The sequence below is a fragment of the Leopardus geoffroyi genome, chromosome C1 (assembly GCF_018350155.1).
Source record: "Leopardus geoffroyi isolate Oge1 chromosome C1, O.geoffroyi_Oge1_pat1.0, whole genome shotgun sequence".
NCBI classification, from domain to species: domain Eukaryota; kingdom Metazoa; phylum Chordata; class Mammalia; order Carnivora; family Felidae; genus Leopardus; species Leopardus geoffroyi.
The window spans coordinates 186,295,927-186,321,725 of NC_059328.1; the positions used below are offsets into that span (position 1 = coordinate 186,295,927).

At 40.7% G+C, this 25,799-nt stretch overlaps 1 long non-coding RNA gene across 1 annotated transcript; it reads right to left on the bottom strand.

Moving 5' to 3' along the window:
- Positions 1-1,058: 1,058 nt before the first annotated feature.
- On the bottom strand, positions 1,059-25,517 carry LOC123599291. The gene is made up of 4 exons (XR_006713086.1): positions 24,669-25,517; positions 20,998-21,131; positions 6,059-6,213; positions 1,059-3,969 (listed from the first exon to the last, which is right to left on the bottom strand). It is a non-coding gene; the product is annotated as an uncharacterized LOC123599291 (long non-coding RNA).
- Between the last annotated feature and the right edge of the window lie 282 nt (positions 25,518-25,799).

Genomic DNA, 25,799 nt, shown 5'->3' on the forward strand with positions numbered 1-25,799 from the left:
TTCTGGACTTCTGTGCTCCAAACCCATAGAAATTAACACTTAACTATCTGCCACTATTTTCAGGGTCACTTTATACTCTTTTCTAGTTTAACCATTTAGTATTTAGCAGTGTATTGTCATGTGGGGTAATTCATACCAAGAATAGAAAGGTTTTCTAATATTTAGATAGGACACAAAATGTTTTTAATGTTTCTTTATTTTTGAGAGAGAGAGAGAGAGAGACAGAGTGTGAGTGGGAAAGGGGCAGAGAGAGAGGGAAAAATAGAATCCAAAGCAGGTTCCAGGCTCGCGGCTGTCAGCACAGAGCCTGACATGGGGCTCAGACCCACATGACCTGAGCCAAAGTCGGGTGCTTAACCAACTGAGACACCCAGGCACCCCTGACACAAAATGTTTTTGACAGTTAGCTCTGTTTCTTCCATAGTCCTTCACTTCCAACTTTTTTTTTTATTGTATTAATCATTTTTTAATTTACTCATTCAACAAACTATTCAACTATTTTGTTGAGGGCTGGGCTGAGGCTAGGTGCACAGGAGAAATCATAAAGAGTTGTCAGGATCAGGGTCACCATGTACTGTCACTGGGTCACTGTCGTGTTGGGTTTGCACTGATGGCAAAGCAGCCATTGGGGCTCTGTAGCAGTCTGAAACACCTCCAACTGAACGGAGGGAGCATTTTCCTAAATCTCACAAAGGCATTTCATGTGTTAGCAGCAAACCAGTCAGGATACATACAGCTGTTACTAAGCATAGTTTTTAGGTGATTCTGTTTCATATTTCTACACAAAGAGTTTTTAGCCTTCTCATTTTTATTTTATGCTTGTTTAGTTCCATATCCCGGAAACAAGAGAATACAACTATTAGAGAATTTGTAGACAGTTCTGTTAGGTGATTAAGATAGTGCATCAAGGGAAATTATATTTGTTTCACACTGTTCACACTGCATGAAGATGGAAGAGTAACACCTGTCTCCCCCACCTACAGTAAGGATCAGAAAAAGCCAATTGTTAACATGACATGTGCAGTTTGCAGAGTGTTTCAAAAAAAATAAAGCCAAAGCAGGTTTAAAACACATTATATTTAAAGTCAATAGAGGCAAGTTTAAAATTTTAAAAAGAATACAGACTTCTGGGGTGCCTAGGTGGCTCAGTAGGTTAAGTGTCTGACTCTTGGTTTCAGCTCAGGCCATGATTTCACGGTTCATGGGTTCAATCCCTGCATCTGGCTCCACGCTGACAGCGTGGAGCCTGATTAGGATTCTCTCTCTCTCTCTCTCTCTCTCTCTCTCTTCTCTCTCTCTCTCCCTCTCTCTCCTGTGCTCTCTCTCTCTCAAAATAAATAAACTTTTAAAAAAAAGGATATGGACTCTCAAGAATAAAACTCTTGGCAAACTCTCTCAATAGATAGGTTTTTACACCAATATTTCCTAAAACGTTGAAGAAAATTTAAGACAAAGACACCTTCCTGGAGAAAGTTTTAAGTATCAACAAATCAAGGGTTTTGCTTGTCCTTTTTTCCCCTTCAGTTTAAAAAAGATACTTAGCACCAATTTTTGTTTGCTTTTCCACAAATGTTTTCTAGGAGATACTGCAAAACCTCCAGCTCACCAACCACAGTATGTTTTAGGAATGGAACCTTATGGTTAGCAAGGGATTACTGTATTCAAATAGTAAATTCAGAGGGCCTCCCATACCATACTGGGTTTTGACTGTCATTTAGTGCTTCATCTAAATGATTTCAATTAATTGTTGGAATGTTATCTGGGAGGCAAATCCTGTGTCTGCAAGTATGCAAAGAAACATTTGGAATCACTCCACTGAAATAGGTTGGATCAGTTTGAACAACCTTAACCCAGCAGACTGGGAAAATCCCCACAGGTTCCCACAGGTCTGCTCCACCATTACTGCTTACCCCATGACCAAATGGCAAGCTGCCCTCTCAGGAGGACCAACACCAGATGGAATCCTCACATCCCCTGCCTGTTGCCTCACTGATTTTCTGTATAAAACTCTCACATAAGGGCGCCTGGGTGGCACAGTTGGTTAAGCGTCCGACTTCAGCCAGGTCACGATCTCGCGGTCCGTTGAGTTCGAGCCCCGAGTCAGGCTCTGGGCTGATGGCTCAGAGCCTGGAGCCTGTTTCCGATTCTGTGTCTCCCTCTCTCTCTGCCCCTCCCCCGTTCATGCTCTGTCTCTCTCTGTCCCAAAAATAAATAAACGTTGAAAAAAAATTAAAAAAAATAAACTCTCACATCTCCCTAAGGTCTGTGGAATTCTTTTCTTTTTTTTAAGTTTATTTATTTTGAGAGGGGGAGGGTGCGAGTGGGGAAGGGGCAGAGAGAGAGAGAGAGAGAGAGAGAGAGAGAATCCCAAACAGTCTCCGCACTGTCAGTGTCTAATGTGGGGCTTGAACTCATGAACCATGAGATCATGACCTGAGCCAAAGTCAAATGCTTAACTGACTGACCCACCCAGGTGCCCCAGCTCTGTTGAATTCTTTAAAAAAAAAATGTTTTTTAATTTATTTTGAGACAGAGAGATCACACAAGAGGGGCAGAGAGACAGAGGGACAGAGAGAATCACAAGCAGGTTCCACGCTGTCAGATGTGGGGCTCGAACCCACAAACCATTAGATCATGACCTGAACCTAAATCAAGAGTTGGATGCTTAACCAATAGAGCCACCCAAGAAACCCTTGAATTCCTAATTCATTGCTCATTGACTTTCACTATGACTTGGCAGAGAAACCAGAGTTCAAAACTCCTTGAAGAAAATCATGGTCTCCCTTTCATAATTATAAAAGGCCTTTGTATTGAGGTGTATTGGGCATCCTTTGGGAGCTTCCATTCAACCTGTTATACTTTAATACTACTGCCTCTGAATAGAGGGTCTAGTTTCTTTTAAACCTATTATTCTCCCTAATGGAAGTTACAAAAGCACTTATCTTGTCCTCCTCTATCTTTTCTAGGTCTGACTCTAGAAATTTATGCACAGAAGCTATAACCACCCTTCCATGAGAGGAGCTGGGGCTTATCTCATTCTCCATTAGGACCGTCAGGGCTGCCCCACCACTGACCAGCATGACCTACAACCTGGGCAAATGGCCTGCTCCACTCAAGCCTCAGAGGACTGTGCACTTCAGCAAACCTTCCTCAGAGAAGGCCAGTCTCTAATTGAAGGGACCAGCTGGAGTGGTCAGTGCCATCTGAGCAGAGTACCATGAGGTCATCTCCATTTTTCCACACTAGGGTGCTCTCCAAACTTCTACCCCGATCCAAGGTGTGGGATCAACCAGATGCCTTAAAATGTTTTGTGTTTTTTGTCTCTGCAATTGTCCCAGTCTGTGGTCAAAAAGGTTCTGGGAGGGCTACCTGGCCAGCAGATCATAGCCACTGAACTGTAAGGTATTCTGTTCACAGGATCACATAAGACTGGGCCACCAGAATGGTACTGGTTTGCTGACTTTCTCTGATGTTGGCCACAGAACAAAATTAGGGCTTTGAACTCTTGATGGTAGACTGCCCACTCTTTAAACCTGTTATTCTCTCTTGAACTACGTTTGTGGGCCCCACTTGGCTCTCGCTTACCTATATATGTTGACCATGGTGCCATCTGGTATATAGCACCCACAAAGGGGAGAGGTGGTTCTACTGTCTTTTATTCTCTGCAACCCCCTCTGCTGTGGGCACCCAGGACAGTCCCCCTACCTCTTCTGTGGGCTCTGTGCCACTCGTTGGAAAGGTCCCCAGGTGTGTCTGTTCTTTGGTCCAAGAGCTTTTGAAGCTGTTGCTCCATAGCCCAATAAGCCCTTCTGAGTGGTACACTCTTCTGCCTCCAATGTATGTGATGATGCCTTGATCTTGAGGGCAAGTCTTAGTGAGGGACCAATGTTCCTTAAAGGACTTGGACTGGTCTTCTCATTCAGCCATAGGCTTCTTGCCTCTCTTCCTCTTTGGTGATGGTATCCTGGGCTACATCAAAATCAAAAGAGATACATTCTAGAAATTCAGCAATCATAGCCTAAGAGGAATATCATACTATGCTTCCATTATAACAATCTAAAAGGAAAATTTTACCTGACCAGAAAATAAATCATTGCTCACATTTTTTCTGCATACTCTGGGTAAGACTTGCATGTTTGGTCATCATCAATGAAGCACAGAAACGACCTTTGAGAGAGCCAGTGAGGCAAGTATGGGGGCAGGCTATATGACGTGACATCATAAGTGACTCTGTGACTGACATTAAATAGTTGGTGGTAGGGAACTGCAGAGGCCGAAGATCTGTATCGTTTTGATACAAACTGGCTCTAAAGAGCTGTATCATTGTGGGTAATAGTGGTACTTCTACCTCTTACTTGTGGTGAAAGATACAAAAACTCACCAGGACCTGCACATTTGACAGTAAAGAACATAATGAGATGGTTCCTGGACTTGAGCAGGAAAAGATGGCATGTGGATATTATGAAGACTCTTCAGATATACTGACTGGACTGTAAAGAAATACGTAAGTGCCTTTTCTTTATCCATTATTCAAAATCCTCTTCATTAAATTACTATACCCCATACAGGCCCATGGGTTTTGTGATATATTTTTGTAATCAAATTACTTATATAGACAAAGTTCCCAGAAAAAATATTTTTACCTGGGCCCCACATCATCTCAGGGCAGCCAGGCCTCTGGCTCCTGTGGTGGGGGCGGGGCCACAAGCTTGCTTCTAATCCCCTTTGTCGCTCAGTGTGCTGAGTCTTAGGACATCCTGCAGGGCCCCTGGAGATGAGAACTGAGCCCCGGCCCTGCAGAGCAGCGTGCTGCCCTGTGCTCTCTCGTGTCGGTGGAGAGTGGCCTGCCACCATACTCACAGGATTGGCTGATGGTCACAACTCATTGTATGGACTTGATCTGGGCTGGGGGGCTTTGAATTATTTGACAACTCATTCAACAAAGACACTTAGTTCTTGCTATGGACCAGGAAATGCGATCAGCACAGGACTTAACAAAGATGAGTAAGGCTTGCTTCACGTCCTCTAGGAGCTCTCAGGATAGTGGGAGACAGATCAATAAGCAGATGGGGCAACAAACCAGAAAGAGCTGTCAATGGACGTGTGGGGAGTACAGATGGAGTGCGGAGGGCTGTGGGTCCTGCACAGAGTGACACCTGAGGAGGCTTCACAGAAGTCTCTTAAACAAGTCTGCTTGGACTAAACTTTGAAAGATGTGTGGGTGGGGGTTGGGGGAACCTCCTGGCCAGAGGATGGGATAAGAGGAAGAAAATGGGCCATTAAGCCATCAGGCATAGGCAAGCAGCCAAACTGGGTGGAGGGAAGCTGTAAGTAGGTTCTGTGTGGCTGGCGTGCAGGGAGGGGCTCAGTAAGGACAAAACTGGAGAGGCACAAAGGGCCAAGATTGAGGGCACTTAATATACCACACAGAGGTATCTGGGCTTTACACCATGGACAGTGGAGAATGACTGATTGTACTGAGTTTCAGAGGCACAGATGGTATTTTGTTTTAGAAATCTGTCTGGAAGAGGTACAGATTATGGTTTGGGGAGAAACTGAGGGCAGGGGAGAATTAGGAGGATGCCACGGTGTGCGGTTCAGGAGAGACAGAGAGGCTAAACCTGCAGCTGCTGGGGAGGGCAGGCAGGCCAGTGGCTGGGAACCCCACACGCATTTGGATGACTTGTGTGGTGGCAAGTATTAGGACAGCATATGTTACAAATGATCCTGCTGCAAGAAAACCTGACTGACAGTGGGTTCTTTTTCTCCCCAACGAGTGCAGACCTGGAGGATAGCTGGCATTGGTGGAGAGGCTGAGCACTTTCAGGGCTGGCGTTTTTGCCCTGGGTATCATGTAAGCATTCAAGCAGCAAGAAAGGGGAAGGGGTCGCATGGGCAGTGACTGCCCCAGTTTCTTCCCATCCCAGTTGCCGGCTGCCTTCCCCCCTTCACCAAGAGATGCAAGGCAGCAGGAAGCAGCCTCTGTAATATGGGGTGGCACGGGGAAGAGGTAAAGCAGGTCACCCCCGTCCATGCCTCTTGCCCAGGTTAAACTCACCCCAGGCTTTGCTGATATCCTGTTGGCCCCGTGCTCCGATTTGCTCCCCATAGGAGCTGAAATAGGAAGATGGAGGGGCGTGATGAGAGGTCTCATCCCCAGTTCAAGCAACAGAAGCTATAAGCAAGGAGGCTGAGCTGGCTTCCTTGTGGGGCCTGCATGAGGAGACCAAAATGATAACATATTAATAATATCCACAATTGGTCAAGCAATTTTCATTGGCCATGTCAGGCACCACTGAGTGGCTTATCTTCTTCCTCAGCTAATCTCATATTTGATATGGATATTACCATCGCATGTTTAATAAAAAAAATTGAGGCTCGGGGTGCTTCCGTTGCCCAAGACAACACCCAAATCTAGGCAACCCACCTGAATTTCCATATGTGGTCAGCTCCTTGGCAACAAGGGTACAACCTTGACCAGGGGAGGACCAGGGCTCAAAATTTATCATGAACTGTGGCTTCAAAGTTGGGGGAAATGCTATGGACCAGGCCAAGATCCTTCCTGATGAATAACTTTCCTTTTAGCTCACAGCCCAACATCTGTATGTAGGAAGCCCTCTGTGTAGTTTAAGGGCAGAATGTTTTTCCCTTTTCCTTTACCTGCATCATGTGACTGATTACCCAAACTGTGTCCTGACCATTGGCTCCTTGGCCAGACTTGCACTAAGAGCAGTCCAGCCCCTGGGATGAAGTCTTGAACAACTCTTCCTTGGCTCCCACATCCATTGTCAGCTACCAGAGAATTGTTCTTGTTTGTTTTTCTGTTAAAGTCATCGCATTAACATTCACTCCCAACACTACCTCTATAACATTTCGATATGCTTAAAACCAGTAGAAATGTTGTCGATAATAATTACAGGAAGGCTGGAATAATGAGTTCTTCTTGAAAGAAAACTATAAAAAGGGAGGCAAGAGATTTTTGCTCTCATTTTGGTAGGTCCTGAGTACTTTGGCAGACTGTTTGGTGGGATTAAATATAGCAAAGGTGGAGTACTGTGGCTTTGGAAGGAAAAGAAGGTGAGTGAGGCAGGGTCTCTTCCCTGGCAAAGCTGAAGAGCTCGTTTACACCAGCAGCTGTGTCTCCTGGGTTCTGACTGGAATCATCCCAGGCACCCAGGCATTGCTCAAATTGTACGCTGAATAATTGCCCTTAAAAAATAGCAGCTGAATGTCTTTTCAGAGGAGATTATGGAATCTGTTCTGGCCCTCTTTAAATAAAGGACATTTGCTTATCTCCAGAATTGTTTTATTGGCTCTTCTGGAGGTGGGCATGTGATTTAGTGACCTTGTAAATTCCTCTGCAGCCCCTGGATTCCATAGTTCTGTTTCCTCCATAGCGGGTGAAAAGCAGCTGTAGCAAACCTCTTTGCCTTCTTTCTACTTTTCTATGCTGTCATCCTCCTCAGCTTTAGAGTGTATTGGTTCCCATGGAAACGGCAACGTCCTTGCTGTGGACCGAACTTAATCACTGCCGAAAGGGTGAAATAAAGTACATTTTTATCTTGGATTGAAATTTGTATCATGATTCATGCAATGGAACACAGAAAGAAGAAGAAGGAAAACAGAAGGAAAGAAGGATAAGGGGAGGGGGGAGGAAAGAAGGAGGAAGAAAGGAGACGGTGGGGGTTGAAAATGATTCTGTGTGCATCTGCCTGAAAAAAAACTGTTGGAGCGGAGGCTGGCTGTTGAAAGGTACTGTGTCGTTTACTACGTGCCAGGCTGGGACTGTCCCAGCTCTTGCAAAGGCTCTGTAGGACCAGAGCTGTGGCTGGCCCTGCAGGCTGCTAGCCTGATGTGATCTGAGAGACACCTGTCCCAGAGTCTCTCCCCAAATGGCTGCTGTACCTGGACTTCCACCATGAGAGGTTAAGCTCCTTAGGAACATTTTTCGGTCATGACACAGGTCCCACTAAATGAGGGAAAAATTTAAGCCGTGATCAACTCATGTTTTTAGATGATATTTTGCTAGATCCCTTTCAAGCCCTAGCTATTATAATAGTTGAGGCACTGACGCCTAGTAAACAATAAAAGTCACAAGTCTCCAGAGAGACCCCCAACCTGTTCTTGCAGGTCTTCCGTCCTGCTGACCTTGTCACCTACTTCCTGCCATCTGAGTACCGACCCTATACATCCACCTGGGAGCAGCCCCAGGTTGGTGGATTTTGAGAGCTTATGGGATTTTTCACCCTCTTTAAGAAAAAGGATGCATCCTTACAAATAAAAAGTTAGGCACAAGGTCTTGAAAAGGGCCCATGCAAATGAAGAGCTTAATCTTCATTAGCTTCATGGTAATTCATCTCTGCATCTATTATCCAAATTAATCTTTAAAACAACACCATGAAGTACATAATTATCTCCTTTAACAGGTAAGAAAACTGAGGGTCTATGAGAGTCATCAAACTTTACTAAAAATTTACAAAAAATTCATGGACACCGTTGTGATTCCTTGGGATTGGTAATTGGAATAGATCATCTGGGGGTGTCTCCACTAGTTTTTTGTTTTGTTGCATGAGCATCAGTTGCAACATGTTGAATCAATCTCACTTTTCCAAAATGTGACTTTCATTTCCCCTCTAAATCCAAGCCAGTTGATGGAATTGGATTTCAGCTGTGGTTGGAGGACTAGAGATGGTATCGTGTATCCCACTTGCAAATAATCGATCGGCTTCCTGCAATGCATTGCGTGCTCTCGCCACAGAACAGACACGGAAACTGAGACTGTCAATTGGATGGCTAGTTAATATCCACAGGAAATGTGTGTCTGGTGTTCCGGGACTGGAAATCAGGGCCCACCTGCAAAGCAACTGGATAGAGCAGTTTCTGGACGCCTCCTGTTTGCAATGAGTTACAGGAATCCTCTCAGATTGACAATGGAACCAGCCTTCCTTTTCTTTCTTTTATTAGTATTAGCAGTATTGTCTAATCTTCCATTTAAATCCAATCAACTTAAAATAGGTACATGCACAGATATCCTCACTTGCAGGTGTGAGGTGTAGCTCCCTTGGTACTGTCTTCAAAATGGCAGAAACTCAGGTCAGAAGAACTGAATGCTCTCCCACCTCATCCTCCCCAGAAAACCATAGTGAGCACATCGGAGGAGGGTAATTTAGCAGCATGTCTTCCAGAAGACCAGCTGCCACCCAAGAGAGAGCACGGGTGGTGAGAGGCAGGGCAGGGAGCCATCCAGGACAAAGTCACAGAGAATAGGATGGGAAGAGGAGATGCCCCCCCCCCAACGAGGGAGCCTGGGTGTGAGAGAGAGTTGGGACCTCTGACCTGAATCTGGATTTACATATTGTGGGAAGTATTTGCATCTGAGGCACAAACCTTCAATCCAAATCTTTCCCAAGGGCTTTTGTATACAAAGTGCCGTTCTTGGACCCATAAGATAGCACAAGTTTATTTTGAAATTGCCAAGTGCCGGGTACTAAACTAGATATTTTTATACCCATGATTAAATTTAATTGACCATCTAATTTATTCTCACAACACCATGAAGAAGGAGCAGTGGTAAGTAACCCCTTTTTACAGATAAGAAAACTGAGGTCACCAAGCTAGTCAGTGGTGCAGTCAGAGTTCATATCTAGTTCTATTTGACACTAGAATAGTGCTCCAGACCTTGATGGCATTTGTGGAGGGCTAACCATGTACCAATCCCCGTGTTTGCAATTTACAGTCTCTCTCTCTCTTTTTAATGTTTATTTATTTTTGAGAGAGAGAGTGTGTGTGTGTGATCAGGGGAGGGACAGAGAGACATGGAGACACAGAATCCGAAGCAGGCTCCAGGCTCTGAGCTGTCAGCACAGAGCCTGATTTGGGGCTCGAACCTACGAACTGTGAGATCATGACTTGAGCCAAAGTCAGATGCTCATCAGACTGAGGCACCCAGATGCCCCGTTACACAGTCTCTTTTTTGATCTCCACACTGATCTGTAGGGTATTTTATTCCTGTCTTCAATTACTTATAATTTAGTCTAGAGACAGGAGTGAGGTAAGTGGGAAAGAGATATGTATTTTTAAAACTCTAATACAAATCAGTAAAATAATAAGTGCAAAAGAAAGATGAAGAGTTTAACCAAGTCCATGGTTCTGAATTGTATTTATAAGGATAGTTTGCTTCTTCAACTAAGTTGAAGAAACAGGGGATTCCTCATGGAAGCATCCATATGAACAAAGGCAGGGGCATATTTAGGAGACAGAATGTGTAGGGACTATGGTTTGACTGAAGCATAGGTTATGCGTAAAGGATATTTGGCTGGGGAGGTGGGTTGGTAATGACCACCAGGTTGAAAATCCTCAATCTGGCAGACAGAGGGAGAAAGATGATCAGGTTGGAGCTAAACTTCAAAAAAAGAAGTTGCCACAGTGTTTGTAGTTTGAGCAAGCGGTAGCAAAGGTCTGAACTTGAACTTGGGTGGGAATAGGGAGGAGGTAAGGGAGGGTCATGTAAAAGACATGTCTGAAACACTGGATCTTGCATTCTTACCTATGGGGAAAAGACTCACACCAGAACCCTATTCACTCTGCCACGAGTCTTTAATTGTGCCAGGATCCCCATGGAGAGCCAGAAAGTGTCTCTGGGGGAGATTGTTTCTTCAAAGACATTGACTCCCTGGAGCGCCTGAAGCCTGCACAATACCACAGGGTGGCCCATCTGCTGCATTCACTATACACTGTTTTTCCCGCATCTGTGAGCCTGGAAGCTCAAGGTAGGGAAGAGAATGGGAGAGCAAAGAGCTTAAGAAATGGTTAGTGGGGCTGGCAGAAATGTTGGCTGTCATAGGACACAAAATCTATATTTTGTAAGCATAATTGTTTTACAGATTTCTATATTTTCTTTGTTGTTTTCCTGTTCATTCTCCTTTTGTGTTTTCTGTGGTGGTGCTTTCTCAAATGAAGTTCCTACTGATAATACCGCCTGTTTCAGCTACACTGGAAGGAAATAAGAAAAAGGGATTCTTTTGCACTTGGATCTGTATGTTAAAGGTGCAAGAGCAGGAAGGCTCAGGACAGGCTATGGGGCAGTCGGCGCCCCTAACTCCCGCGCTGTTCCAGGGTCAGCTATAGTTGGTTTACAAGTCTGCTTTCTGAACCAGACCACAGACTCCTTGAATATAAAACTGAGTCTTCTTCACATTGGTATCCCTGTGTCCAGTAGTCACTTGTGAGCGCTCAAGAAATGTTTGAAGAATGAATGAACCCTGAAAACTGTCCCATGTGATGCTGTGTCTGCACGGTCCCAGGTTTTCCCTGCTGCAGAGATGTGTTAATCATCTGCACAAGGAGAAATAGCATTGGTGTAGAGGGACATTATACTCACTGGGAAACAAATAAAGATGAAAAAATATATTGATTGGTTAAGTGTAGGCTTCATTCAGAATCTCTAGGTTACAAGCTCCGAGCCCATTGATATTTCATGTTTATTTGTACATGGCAAAATCTAGCTTTCTGTTTTGAGAGAAAATGTTTCTCACAAAGCTTTATTAAAATGTTCAAATAGTCTCCCAGACATCAAATCGCTCTCACAACACAACTCTTTAGTGTAAACAATCAGAAATGCAAGGATTAAATTCCCCTTCAAGTGTATGAGGGCTTAAAAAGAAAGAGCAACCATGCTTGACCAAATAAGCTCTGAGCTTTATTGAACCTCTTTTTCGATGGAAGCTCAAGACTGTCAGTCAACCAGAGACACATCTGGGGCCCGCCATGCTGACTGCAAGGAATCAGAGAAAGGGATGCGCCAGGACCTTGCAAGCCAAATATTTTCTTCTCCTTTATAATAAGGAAAAAATCTCGAGTAGATGCCATTAGCATACCAGCTGGGCAGAGGACTCATTTTTCTTTTTCAAACAACTAGACCTAAAAGGCCAGACCTCCTGGTTATCAGTATATGATTCCCATTGACATGGGAAAGGGTGAGCAGTTATTTTGTGTGTTGTTGTTTTATTTTTAAATACACCATAGTCTGGGAGTCTAAAATGGGGCACAGCAGGGAAGAAACAGCTACACCTGCTTTCTCAGAAATGCAACAGTGCATACACACGAAGGGCATGAGTTGTCACCATTATGTCGTTGTCACTGTTTCCCTTAAAGTGCACAATTGAAAGCAACAATCGGGAAATCAGAGGACAACTTTTCTTGAGAATCTCCCCTTCTGAGGGTCTAGACTGCTCTTGCCTGTGTGCACAATAGATTCACTAACAAAGACATTTTTGAAAGCACAGCACATATGCTCATATGTACATTTGGAAAACCACATAGGGTTTTTCTACATTTTAGCTTACACTCAGAAGCTGAAGCTGTCATAAGGAAAGGGAAAAGGCTGCTTTCAAGCATGAATCATTTTTCACAGACTTCATTAAAATAAAATAAACTTCTTTGCTCGTTAGTGAAAGGCAGTGGGGGAGGGTGGGGACAGAAATTCTGATTCTCCCTCCTGTGCTGAAGATAAGGAAACATGGTTCCATTCTTGCCGTTTCCAAGAGGTGGAAGACAACACATCCATTCTAAAGATAAATCAAATGAAGCCTGAGGATGTCACTGGAGACAGACTAGCCCAGAGACTCGAATCAACGGCAGAAATGTGGAGAGAATTTAGGTTTTCGGATTCCAAGGCCATACTTTGTCCCCTAGGTTTAGGGGTGCTTCTAGAAAATGTCATCAAACTGGAAGGTGCAATAGTTAGACTTACACATTTTAAGGGAGATTCTCCTCTCAGACATCTGAAATATACCACAATATCAAGTCTCTAATTATAACTTGTCTTTCTCCCGACAAGTTTAACAATATATTTTAAATAGTTTGGGTGCCCCCTTTTAAATTTTGAAATATTTTTGACCCATCAAGAAATAATATAAAAACATCTGTGTATCTACCATCCAGCTTAAGAAATAAGATTTTCAAAATATAGTTGCAGCTCCCTTTGATATCGAGACTCACACCAGTGACAATTCTCTGGAATTTGATATTTATCATTTGCATTTATTTAACAGACACAGATACTCTGGCAGGCACTGTTCTAAGTACTTTACAAATATTAACTCATTGTTAATCCTTATAACAACCCAATGAGTTGGATACCACAATCATCCTTTCTTAACAAATGACAAAACTGTGATACAGAGGAGCTAAGTAACTTGTCTAAAGTCACACAGCTACCAAATTATGGAGCCAGGATACAAATCTGGGAGATGGGATCTAGAGTCTATGCTGTTATTAACAAAACATACTACTATGTCAGCAGCATCGTGATGCCATTATTATACAGTATGTATGCTTTTGAGGTTTTTCCTCTTGCTAGAAGATTCATCCACTTGGCTGCAGGTAATTCTAGCTCACCCATTTTCATTGCTGATTATCGCATTATGGTGTGAACACAGGGAATTATGCATTTTAATATCAATGAACATTTAAGTTTTCCAGAATGTTTTTCCATTACAAACACTGCTGTTATGAATATTTCTGGGCATGGTTTCTGTGCACACATGCTTTTTTGTTTTCCCCTTCTACAGGGTATGTGCCTAAGAGGAAAACTACTGGGTCAAAGGGTACATTAAACTTCAGGTATACCATGTACTGCCAGATTATTTTCCAAAGGGGTTGCACTAATTCACACCCTTTCACTAGATGAGTTTCCATTTTCCACATTATTGCCAAAACCAGGTATTTTCTGAAAACTATCTATTTGGGGATTAGGTATTTTAGACTTCTTACATTCTTGCCATCTTGTTTTAATTTGCATTTCCTTGATTACCGCTTAGGTAGTAGGGCCTTGTAAGCAGGCTCTTCTGAGCATTGCCTGTTATTTTACTTATTTATTTATTTTTTCCAGTAATCTCTATGCCCAAACTCACGACCCTGAGATCAAGAGTCACATGCTCACTGACTGAGCCAGCCAGGCCCTCCTGCCTGTTCATGGTTTTTGTTTTTTGGTTTTTTTTAATCACTTTCCTCTTCAGCTGTTTTATTCTTATTAATTCATAGGAGTTCTTTGTGTATTCTGCCTAACAACCGATGTCTATAATATTCATTAGAAAAGTTTTTCTCAAAGTGTTTTTTAATGGACATAATGGATATGGGTGCCAAAGAAACTAAAATACCTAGAAAAAGAACTTCTAGGTCATATGGTAGATTTATGTTTAACTTTATCAGAAACTTCCAGATAGGTTTCCAAATTGGTTGTAATATTTTAAACTCCTGCCAGAAAGGTAGAAGCATTCTAGATGTTCCACATTCTTGTCAACATTTAGCATGGTCAGTCTTTTTTAATATATATTTTTTTAATATTTAAAAAAAGAGAGAGAGAGAAAGAGGAAGAGAGAGAGAGGGACACAGAATCCAAAGCAGGCTTCAGGCTCTGAGCTGTCAGCACAGAGCCCAACATGGGGTCCAAACCCACGAACCACAAGATCATGACCTGAGCCAAAGTCAGACACTTAACCGACTGAGCCACCCAGCGCCCCTTATCATGGCCAGTCTTTTTTATGTCAGCCATTCTAGTGGGTGTGCAGTGATATCTCATTGTAGTTTCATTTGAATTGTCCTGGTCATTTTTGGTGTTGAGCACTTTTCATTTGTTTCCTGGCCACTGTGCGTCTACCTGGTGAAATGCCTGTTATTAGGTTATGTGTGTTTTTATTATTCACTCGTGGGAATTGTGGTTGTCTTTATATATCCTAGATACAAGTTCTTTGTAAGATATATGCATTGCAAAGATTTTATCCCAATGTGTAGCTTACCTACTTATTTTTTAACAATGTCTTTTGAAAGTTTCCATTACTCCATTTTATCAGTCTTTTTTTTTTTTAATTGTCAGGTATTTCCAGAAGTTCTAAATCTTTCCTTATTTCTAAGTGTGTATATATTCTCTTAGAAACTTTGAAGTTTTAGCTTTTATGTTAAAGGTGTTACGGTGCTCTAGCATCTTGGTCAAAAGTCAACAAGTCATATAAACATAAGTCTATTTCTGGTCTCTCTATTTGGCTCCATTAATCTATTTGTCTACCTTTGCAGGAATACCACACTGTCTTAATTTCTTCAACTTATATTAAGTCTTGAAATCAAATAGCTTAAGTCTTCCACTTTTGTTCTTCTTTGTCAAGATCGTTTGGGCTACTCTAGGTCTTTTGCATTTCCACATAAATTTTAGAGTTTTTTTAATTTCTACAAAAATCTTGCTGAAATGTTGACTGGTATCGAATTGAATGTACAGATCAATTTGGTAAAAAGTAACATTTAACATATTGAGATTTCTGATGCATGAACATGGTATACTTCTCCATCTAGTTAGGTCTGCTTTCATTTATCTCAGTAATGGTTTGTAGTTTTCATTGCAGAAGTCTTAAATATATTTCATAAAATTTGTCCCTAGGTATTTTGTATTTTTAATGATATAGTAAATGGTGTTTTTAAAATGTCATTTTCGAGTTGTTTGTTGCTAGTATATAGAAATACAATTGAGTTTTATATAGTGACTTGCATATAGTAGACAGCTTCTTATAACCCCCAGTGATGATCCCCTCTTCCGGTATTATGGTTGTATCATCCCCCCACTCTATGTGTGGGCTGGACCTAGTATCTATTTCTAACACATAGAACACAGCAAAAGAGATGGGATTTAGGTTACAAAAAGACTGACTTTTGTGTTGCTAATTCTAGCTTGCTTTAATTTGCTTTCTTGCTCTCATGGAAGTCAGCTGCTCTGCTGGGATATGTTCAATGGAGACGATTGTGTCGTAAGGAACTGAGGGAGGTCTCTAAACATTACCCGCAGAAAAATGGCAGCCTTCACAGTGCATGAGGAACTGAATCCTGCCAGCAACCATACAAGTGAGATTGCAAGTGTGTCTCTTTCACCTAACTTGTGCCTCAACTTTTGACCCCAAGAAATCATGAAATACTAGATGTCTTTTGTTTTATGTTGCTAATTTTGAGGTAATGTTATGCAACAATAGATAATGAGTATGCCACAAACTTGCTAAACTCACTTATTAGCTCTAATAATATTTTTTGCAGACTCTAAGATTTTCTACATACAAAATTAAGTTTAATTAAAAGTTTCATTATGTACTTTCCAATCCATATTCTTTTTTTTTTTTTTTGGTCTGTTTTGTTTTATTGCATTGACTAGGAACTGAAGTACAGTGTTGAATAGAAGTGATGATATTGGCTATCCTTGCCTTGTTCCCCATTTTAGGAGAAATGTATTCAACTAAGTGTGATGTTGGCTGTAGGTTCTTTGTAGATGTCTTCCATCAATTGAGAAAGTTCTCTCTGATCCTAGTTTTCTAAGGGTTTTCATCAAGAGCAGATAATGAATTGTTTCCAGTGTTTTTTCTGCATTTATTAATATGATCATATTATATTAATTTGATGATTTACATTAATTGATTTTAGAATATTAAACCAACCATGCATTCCTGGCAGAAACCCAATTTCATCATAAAGTATCATCCTCTTTACACATTGCAGGATTAAATTTGCTAATATTTAGCTAGGGATATTTGCATTAATATTCATGAAAGATATTGTTTCTTCTTTTAATGTCTTTTACTGGTTTTGTTATCAGGGTTATGCTGACCTCATAAAGTGTTTTGGGAAGTGTTTTCTCCTCTCTATATCATAAAAACATAAATTAAAAAAACCAAACAGTAAAGCAATCTGGATCTAGTGTTCATTTGTTTTCAATTTATTAATTTAAGTTGAAGTTGTTAATATGCTTTTCATTACAAATTAAGTCTAATGGGTATGTATAGGGCTGCTCAAATTTTCTATTTCTTCTTGTATGCATTTTGGTGACTTTTTTTCTTTCAAGGAATTTTTACATTTTGTATAAGTTGTCAAATGTTTTGGACAAATTTTTTCATAATATCCTCTTGATGTCATTTTAATGTTATATGATCTATAATGTTGCTCTTTTATTCCCAATATTGGTAATTTGTTGTTTGGGTTTTTTTCCCCCAGTCGAGTTATGGGCTTATCAATTTTATTAATCTTTCAAGGAACTAACTTTCTATTTAATTGATTTTTCTCAATTATCAGCTTTTTACTTTGTTTCTGCCTTTATCTTTAGTAATTCATTCCTCCTGATTATTTCGAGTTTAATTTGCTTTTGTTTTTTAGCTTAGCTTCCTAAGTTGGTACTTTGATCATTATTTTTAATAGTTTACCCTTTTCAAATAAAAGTATGAACTACAAATTTCCTTTAAGCATTGCTACAATGCAGACTTTTGTATGCTGAATTTTTATTATCATTCAGTTAAAAATATTTTTCTGATTCTTCTTCACATTTTTTTCTACCCCAATTTATTTCTTTTCTCCTCCTAATGTTGTCCGATATTATAAGCCTTTTTTTTTTTTTTTCCTTTCTGGGCTTTAGTTTGTATAGATTCTACTGCCTGTCTTCAAATTCACTATTTCAGCAGTGTCTAATCTATTAATAATAATATTAAATCAATAAATGATTTTGGGTATTATATTTTTCAGTTCTATAATTCCCATCAACTCCTTTTTTTATAAATTTTCTTTCTCTATTGAAATTCCCTATTTATTCCTTTAATGTGTGTATGTTGTCTTTTAAATCCTTGGACATATTTATAAAGTATTTTTCCATGACTTCCATCATCCCAATAATTTCTGGGTCTGTTTCTATTGCTTGATTTTCTTTCGGGTTAAGGATGCCATTTTCTTTTGCATATCTTCAGTACATTAGATATTAGACATTGTGAATGTTACACTGTTGAATGCAAGAATTTGCCTTGTTTTTAAGGGTGCTCGACTGGGGAGGGCAGGTATTTAGTTACTTATGAATCTGCTTCATATTTTTAAAGCTTATCTTTAAACTGTGGTAGAATGGGTCTGGTGTAGCCAGGGCCACTTGAGCTCCTTTGCAGGATCTCTACCAAATGCCCTGTGGGTTCAGTGAGGTCTCTCTGTTCTGGCTGGTTTGTATATCAAATACCTCCCAATCTTTGTGAGCGCCACTAGTTGTTCAGCTCATTAGTTGGTCCACTCGTATTGCTTTCTTCCCGGGTCATCTTTTTTTGCCTGGCTTGTGGAGTCGTGCTCTATGAACAGCTCAGTATTTGGTCAAAGACCCAGAGAATCTCCTGTTTAGACTTCTTTTTCTGTTTAGCTCCCTCTTCTTTGTATACTGCTCTGTAAATTCTAGCTCACCTCAAAAGCCCTGAGTTCCAATGTCTATCTCCTGTATTCAGCAAGACTACTGTGCTGTTTGACCTTGCTCTCTATACCACAGTCTGCAAAGTGCCTCCAGGTAAATAGCCAAGTTGATCATGGGGTGATCATCTCATTTCATTCTCTTCTCTCAGGGACTGTGGTCATATGTTATTTTTATTCAACATCTGAAAACAGTTATTAATATATTTAACCTAGTTTTATAGTTGTTTGCAATAAAAAGAGCTAATTACTTCATCATGGCCCAAGAGTTTTTACTTTTTAATCATAAATATGTTTTAAACGTTATTGAATGCAGTTTTTTCACCTATCAAGGTTATCTTGTGACTTTTCTTCAATTTGTTATGGTGGTGAATTACTTTAATAACTTTTCTAATGATAAAATGTCCTCATATGCCTAGGATAAACTCAACTTGATAATGATGTTTTATTTTTTTAATACTTGCTTGATTTGTTTTGCCAATGTTTTGTTTAGGATGTTTATTCAAGAATGAGATCAGCCTCTATACTTTCATCCTCATACTGTCTTGGATTTTGGTAATCAAGATTATGCTATTCTTTAAAAGACTCCCGGGGGGGGGGGTGTTCATTTCCTTTTAGTGTTGTAATAATTTATTATAAACTCAGTGACTTAACACAACACAAATTTTTTATCCTACATTTCTGGAGATCACAAGTCTAAAATGAGTTTCACTGGGCCAACAGTAAGCTGTCAGTATGTCCATGCTCACTCCACAGGCTCCAGGAAAGAATCCGTTTTATTACCTTTTCTATCTTCTAGAGGCTACCTGCATTTCTTGACTCATGGTCTCCTTCCAGCTGGCAATCACATCACTCTGACCTCTGTTGTCAGTCACTTCTTCATTCACTCTGGTTTTTCTACTTTTATTCACTTATAAGTACACTTTATATTGGATTTACATTGGAACTACATAATCCAGGATAATCTCTCGTAATCCTCAATTTAATCACACCTGCAAAGTTCCTTTGCCATGTGAGACAAATATTCATAGGTTCCAGTAGTTAGGACATGGATATCTTTGGTGGCGGGCATTATTCTACCACAAAAAAGAGAATATTCCCCAGTTTTCTTTTCTTTGAAAAATCTTATGGAAAATTTGGATGATCTATTCCTTGAATATTTGATAAAATTTATCTGTCAAATTATATGGGACATGTTTATGGATAACTTTTTAAAAGAAACATAGCCAAAATGTATGTGTGCATGTGTATGTATGTTTGTGTTTCTGTGTATGTTTCAAAATAACCATAAGAAAATTATTACTAAGAATATGATTATTACTTTTAAGTATTTCTAACCATAGGACATATCTTTCCATGGTATACATATATACCATCTTCCACGAAAATACAATGTTTTAAAATCTCTTTAAATAATTTTTTTCTATGTAATTAAACCACCAACTAAAGATATAGTTGGGTTCTTTTGTCTTTTTATATTTCAGAATTATTATAATTTTGATTTAATTTTGCCTTGTAGGGGCACCTGGGTGGCTCAGTTGGTTAAGCATCTGACTTCAGTTCAGGTCATGACCTCGAGGCTCCTGAGTTCAAGCCCTGCATTGGGCTCTGTGCTGACAGCTCAGAGCCTGGAGCCTGCTTTGGATTCTGTGTCTCCTTCTCTCTCTCTGCCCCTCCCCCATTCGCACTCTGTCTCTCTTTCAAACATAAAAAATAAAAACATTTAAAAAGTTAAAAAAATAATTTTGCCTTATAATTATGTAAACATTTGTATTGTTCCAATATCAACACTATAAAACAGGATTTATTCAGATAAGTCTAGCTTCCTGACCGGTCCCCTAACCTTATTTCCTTCTTCACCATGTAAGTAATCATTTTCATCAGTTTTTTTGGTTTATTATTCCAGGGTTCTATTTTTAATGTTAGCAATTATGTATATGTATGCATGTATGTATATTAGTACATAATTATAGTATATGTGATTATATGTATTTTTTTTTACATAAAAGATTGCATGGTAAACACAGTGCTCTAAATTTTACTTTTCTTACTTTTTTCTTACTAACACTATATTTTGGAGACCACTTCATGACTATAGGCAGAGAACTCCCTTAAGATTTTTTTGTAACCCCACCAGACTCGTGTGCATGTACCATGTTTTTTTCTTTTCAAATAATTCCATATCTTTGGACATTTGAGTTATCATAGTTTTGTTTTGTTTTTTTTTTTTTGATTTTTTTTTTCAACGTTTATTTATTTTTGGGACAGAGAGAGACAGAGCATGAACGGGGGAGGGGCAGAGAGAGAGGGAGACACAGAATCGGAAACAGGCTCCAGGCTCTGAGCCATCAGCCCAGAGCCTGACGCGGGGCTCGAACTCACAGACTGCGAGATCGTGACCTGGCTGAAGTCGGACGCTCAACCGACTGCGCCACCCAGGCGCCCCATGTTTTGTTTTGTTTTTTAACAACTGACAATCAGTTTATTAAAAAAGTTGATTCAAGCATCTTTGCTTTGATGGTGACTTCAGCCTCAACTCCTGGCTCAATACTGATGGAAGTAATCTGTTTAACAATATCAGAAAGACCGTGCAGATCAATGAGTCGCTTGTGAATCCTTGTCTAAAAATGATTCCAGGTCTTAAAACCTTTACCACAAGGAGTTTTTCTTGTACTGATTCTTGGAGTCTTTAGGCATCCAAACTGGTCCTTTCACTTTGAGATTCTTTTCCTTTGCACCTCTGATCAAGTCAGCACATACCTTCTCCAAAGATTTTACATTGTGTCTTGTTAGAGTAATTCTAATTCGATGACTCGCCACCTCTGGTGCCATGGGTGTCTTTCCGGGGTCTTTAAAAGTCATGGCTGCAGTGCAAGTTCCTGGCTGACTTGTTCCTGGGGGAGAGTGAACAGCGGGGAGTCAGGAGCAGGAGGTCTTCAAAGCTCTGTTGTAGCTGTGGCCCCCGTCCGTCCTCAAAGTGGTGAGTTACTTTAGTTTTTGTCTAATAGTTACTCAACAAAAAACTTTAGGCATATGTTATTTTGTATTTTTCTAGTGTATTTTTATTTCTTATTTTTTTTTTTTGAAGTTTATTTTGAGAGAGAGAGAGAGAGAGAATCCGAAGTAGGCCCCATGCTGTCAGATCTCACCAACTGCAAGATTATGACCTGAGCCAAAATCAAGAGTTGGATGCTTGACTGACTGAGCCACCCAGGCCCCCTGCTAGTGAATTTTTAGTATAGCTTCCTAGAAGTGGGACCACTGGTTCAAAGAGTTAGTACTTTCCTGTACATCCACAGAATCATCACAGAATATCTTGTCAAGTTTTTTGGATCATTGTCAGTATGATAGGTAAGAAATGGCTTTGCAGTATACTTGTTGAGCATCTTTCCCTAGGTTTTTTACAGTTCCTTTTTGTGTTTTATTTAAGATGGATAAAAGTATAGGGGTGCCTGGGTGGCTCAGTTGGTTGGGTGTCTGACTTCAGCTCAGGTCATGATCTCGCGTTTTGTGAGTTTGAGCCCCACATAAGGCTCTGTGCTGACAGCCTGAAGCCTGCTTTGGATTCTGTGTCTCCCTGTCTCTCTGCTCCTCCCCTGTTCATGCTTTCTCTCTCTCTCTCTCTCTCTCTCTCTCTCTCTCTCTCTCAAAAAAAAAAAAAAAGATGGATAGAAGTATTATCTATACTTTTCTATAGGGCTAATGGCATTTTCCTTTAGTTTTTAGATATTAGATATCAACAACTTTTTGTGATATAGATTGCTAATATTTTTTAATCTGTCTTTTCCCCTCAAAATATCAAGTCTCATTCTTCTACCTAACTTCTTTTAATTTTTTAGTTGGACTTACTTTCTTTTGCCACCTACCAGTAATCATCAAGGCAACACTTCCATTAACTTTTAGTTCCCCTACTTAAACAGAGGCTCTTGAAAATTACTGTTTTATTATAAAATAATGTATACCTAGAGTAAAAAATACAGAGAGACATTCTTCTGCAATTCTGTTATCCAAACATAAATATTAATACTTTAAAGTGTGTGTTCCTATTTTCAAAATATGGTTTTACAATGGTAGATACATGTCATTATATATTTGTCAAGACCCATAGAATGTACCATAATGTACCGTAGAATGTACCAAGAGTAAACCATAATGTACATTATGGACTTGGGCTGATAATGACGTATCAGTGTAGGCTCATAGATTATAACAAATACACCACTGTGGTTCAAGATGTTGAGTGGAGGAGGCTTTGTGTATGTGAGGGCAGGGGGTATATGTGAACACCGTACTTTCAGCTCAGTTTTGCTGTGAAAATCGCTCTAAAAAATAGCATATTAAATTTCAAAAATATGCGTATGTTGTTTTATGTAATATTCATATACTGTTATGGGCAATCTGCCATTTTCATTTAATAATGCTTTATGTTGTATAGGATTCTATTTTATTGTTTTTTTCCGCTTAGTTTTTATCTTTTACATTGCAATTGAACGTCCTTATAACCAAGTCCATGATATTTCCTAGTAAAAGTTCATAGAAATGAAATAATTGCTCAAAAGAAATGCACATTTTAAATGCTTGTGATATTTATCATCATCTCTCATAAGGGCATAATAGATATTTGTTAACTGAATGAATGAAAACTGGTAGCTTTTTGTGAGGAGGGAGGAAGTGAAGAGTCAGGACAGCTGGCTTTCACTTATGAGGGCACCTGGTACTGAAGAGACAGTGGGAGAGTGAAATTGCAAACATTTTTCAAACCACACCCTACCATCCCATCTCCCAAAGACACCTGGCTTTTCTCCAAGGGGGAGAATCTCAAATGTTAGGCAGCTGTGGAAATGCTTGTGTTACACCCCTCCCCCACTGAGCCTCACTGCCTTATGGGACTTGTGATTCTGTGACAGAGAATATAATGAAGAAGCAAGGCAAGTATATTTGACTTTCTGAGGCAGGAGATTCAACTAGAGACTTTCAGATTTTCAAAATGAGGGTCAAATTAGAAGGGGCTTGGTTATCTCTGAGCCTGCATGGGGCAGTAGAAGGAGCTGAGGTTTCAGGCAGAGCTATGTCTGGGCTCACTTCTTGGTTCTGCTACTAACCGTCTTTGTGGACATGGCCACTGGACTCTTTCTGGGTCTCAGTGATGTCAACTGTTCCAACCAGCTTGTGAGGACAGAGGGAGTATAGAAGTACCCCTTATCCACGGTTTCACTCTCTGCGGTTTCAGTTACCTTCAGTCAACTGTGGTCTGCAAATATTAAATGGAAAACTCCAGAAATAAACAATTCATATGTTTTAAATTTCATGCCATTCTAAGTAGCATGATGAAATCTCATACCATCCCACCGGGGATGTGAGTCGTACCTTTGTCCCACGTATCCACACCATACACACTACCTGCTCATTAGTCGCTTAGTGGTCATCTTGGTTATCAGACCACCCACCTGGGTATTGCAGTACTTGTGTTCAAATACCCCTTATTTTACTTAATAATAACCCCAAAGCACAAGAGTAGTAATGTTGGCAATTCATGGCCAAGGAGAAGCCATGAAGAGCTTTCTTTGAGTGAAAAGATGGCAGTTCTCAACTTTAGGAAGAAAAAGCAATCGTATGCTTAGGTAGCTAAGATCTACAGTAAGAATGAATTGTGTGTGCTAGTTTTATTGTTGTTGATCTCTTATTATGCCTAGTTTATAAATTAAACTTTATCATAGGTATGTACGTATAGGAAAAAACATACTATGTATAGGGTTTGGTGTTATCAGAGGTTTCAAGCATCCACTGGGGGTCCAGGAACATATCCCCCACAGATAGGTATGTGTGTCCAGGGCTTAGCACATCTGTTGCATAGTGAACGTTCACTAAATATGTGATCCCTCCTCCTTTCTGTAACCAGAGTGCCCGATGATATGGACGAGCTGAGGTGTGATGTTCTTTTTCATGGTATACCCCATTTGCAGTTCCCTACATATAAAAACCCTGCTTAGGAGCAACCTGTCCACAGAATGACAGTATCAGCCATCCTCTTTCATCTCTGCCACCAAACCCTCGATACTACTTTTGTGGGACTCTCTTCCCTGGCCTAATCCAAGCTCTCCCATTCGGGGCACCAAAGACGTGCTGCCCCTTCATGGATGTCAGCTGCCATCACTGCTCTCTGCATCTCCTACCTGCCAGTATCGCCAGACTCCCACACCCCCTCTGCCCAGGAGAGTACCAGCCCCACACCCTCTAAAAACTGAACCCAAATCCCTGTTCCTTTGTCCCTGGATCAGCTGGGCATTCAGCTGGTATTCCCAGTTTGAGCTCCAAGAGTGTTCTCGAGATCATGTGTCTACAAGTAGTGGGGAAGTTGATCCCACTGGCCCCTGCCTTATTTTGTGACATGCAAGTTGACACAATAAGAAGCCGCTTTAACCATGAAATACCTGGTTCCTAGTTCCTGTTCTGCCACAGTCTAGCTGGGGCCCTTGAGCCTAGTCATTTCACCTCCCTGTGCCCCAGTTTCTGTATATGTAAAAAAGAAGAGGTCAGATTAAGTAATAATTCCTCTAGTTGGGCATTCATCATTTCCCTATGCTATTCTTTTATATGATGGGGAGAAAATAGTGGCATATGTGTGATCACAGTCTCAACTCTTGGGCTTCTAGTGTTGTAGAAACACAAGTGCATCAAATCCCTTAGCCCTTGGGTTGACCCAGCAAAGCCTCAATTACTTGTCAATGACAGACCGAGGTTTCTTTCACATAACACGATGTGGTGATGGGAATAACAAGCAACTCAGCTTTCACACATTGCCCAGGATCGTCTCATTTCATCCTCATGACAAGCCTGTGAGGCTGGTTTTGTTCCATGTAATACATAAGGAGAATGAGGCCTAGTGGGATTACATACCCCATAAGGTTACCTACTTAGTAAATGTGGTCTGACTTCAGAGCCCATGCTTTCTGCCGTGGTGTGTGCTACTCAGTGATTTCCAAGCTCTCTTTCATCTTTATGATCCTAAACAGACTTTTTGGGCACTAGCCTGGGAACCCTTTCTGGTGGTGTTTTGATGGGTGAGCATGTTTAGATGGCCTAACAATTGACTTTCACATGAAAGGTTTAAAAAAAAATACAATCCAACTAAAATATAACCTGTGGGTATGGGTGTAAAAACCAACAAATCAAGCTTTGTTATGTTTAGCTACACTCACAGCTACCATTTCTGCTCTCCCGCCTGCTTACTTTCTCAGCTCTCAACCATATCATCTCCATCACTCAGCCACTCTTGACTCCTATAGCCATGGCGAAACACCCTCCCTGCATCCCCACCCACTCTGCACACACTGTCAGGCATCACAACTGAGCTGTTCTTCTTTAAAATTGCCTCCAAGGGGTGCCTGGGTGGCTCAGTTGGTGAAGCATCAGGATCTAGATTTTGGCTCAGGTCATGATCTCACAGTGGTGAGATCGAGTCCTAAGTGGGGCTCCGTGCTGGGTGTGGAGCCTGATTAAGATTCTCTTTCTCCTTCTCCCCTCCCCCGCTCTCACTCTTACTTTCTCTCTCTCTCTCAAAA